At 41.6% G+C, this 1,548-nt stretch overlaps 1 pseudogene; it reads left to right on the top strand.

Annotated features, from left to right (window-relative positions):
* The first annotated feature begins 899 nt into the window (after positions 1–899).
* Positions 900–1,028, top strand: LOC120923001 (annotated as a pseudogene).
* Positions 1,029–1,548: the final 520 nt, after the last annotated feature.

Here is a 1,548-nt window from a genome sequence, read left to right as displayed (position 1 = left end):
TATTCCCTTCTGCGTCTGACTTTACTTTGAAGTACACTTACTTCCTATAGTTTGCGATTAGGAGAGAGCTCTGTGAGTGCCTGTAACAGGCGCTTTGCGCACCTGTTTCCTTTACTATAGATTGGCGCTTTCAGCACCGTAATGCGTTCCATGCTGGAATGCATACGGCGCTCGTGCGATGACGTCATCGCCCGCCGCCGCCCTGAGTTCCAGCGCAGAACGTGGTAGTGAGCCGTACACGGCGCCCTGTTTGAATTACTGCAATGCACTATTATTGTCAGCTGTAGCCTCTCAGGCCTAGCCTGTCAGCTCAACCTTGCTGCTGCCTTTGCTCCCTTTGCCGGAACACCGCTCCAGGAAACAACTACTACTTTGCTGCTAAGACTTCCTACAACAACTGCATTGCTGGGAACTGCCTTTATGCCATGAACATCTTGCACCATGGACATTCTATCTCCTGCATAGATATCTACAAACGGATAAGTAGTCATTCCTTCACTTGTAGTTCTATTGGAAGATCTAATGCTAATGTTTCATCTATAACAATTGTAGTATTACAAATACCGTGTGGATATTACTATATCTTCTGGGAGATACTAATGTGCTAAAGCTTATTGCAAAGGAGTACCTTAAAGGCACAGCTACCTCTAAATCATTATAGCAATATTTACCTCATGTATGCTACTCTAATTACTACAGCTATAATTGCCTCTCATATGTGTGGATTGCTACATCTATAACTACAGCTCATGTCTGCAACTATATTTACCTGAGCTATACTGCCTCTCATATGCAATAGTATTATATCTACAATATTCACCTCAAGTATGCTACTATAATTACCTGAGCTATATTGCCTCTCATACGCAAGTACTATTACTCAACTAAAGTACCTGTCATATGCTTCTCGGCCTTCTGGCTAAGATCAAGTGTAGTATCTGTTCTTATCAGTTGCCAATAGGTGGTGCTAAGCTGACTGTCCCCAGTACCTGGGCAGAGGGAAAGGGATGGCAGTCGGCGGACGCTAAGCCTGTTGGCGTGGAGGTGAAAGCCTTCTGATCGGGACAGAGAGGCATGAGGTCGAAACCAGGAGGCCGGGTGCCTGGCCTTTGGCCTGGATTTGGTGGTATCTGCCCCAGTCAGTTGTTCTGGAGAGAACCTTTGTTCCTCTTTTTACCGGGAGGAGCGGATAGTATTTCCGGAAAAAAAAAGTGCGACAATTTTGAAAAAAAACTTATTTTTTTTACTTTTTGCTATAATAACTCCCTCCAAAAAAAAGAATTTCTTCCTCAGTTTAGAGCGATATGTATTCTTCTACATATTTTTGTTAAAAAAAATTGCAATAAGCTTATATTGATTGTTTTGCGCAAAAGTTTAGCGTCTATAAAAAAGGGGATAGATTGATGGCATTTTTATTATAATATTTTTTTTATAAGTTATCAGTTACAATGGTTTTTTTTTCTAGTCATGGAAGATCCTCTTTTACTCATGTTGATCTACAGACAGGCTTAAACATGAATGTCTCCTTTTTACTGTTAAAAGCGGGAA

The sequence above is a fragment of the Rana temporaria genome, unplaced genomic scaffold (genome assembly GCF_905171775.1).
Source record: "Rana temporaria unplaced genomic scaffold, aRanTem1.1, whole genome shotgun sequence".
In the NCBI taxonomy this organism is placed as follows: Eukaryota; Metazoa; Chordata; class Amphibia; order Anura; family Ranidae; genus Rana; species Rana temporaria.
The sequence above is the reverse complement of the archived record's forward strand: the minus strand, read 5'-3'. Positions and strand labels throughout refer to the sequence as shown.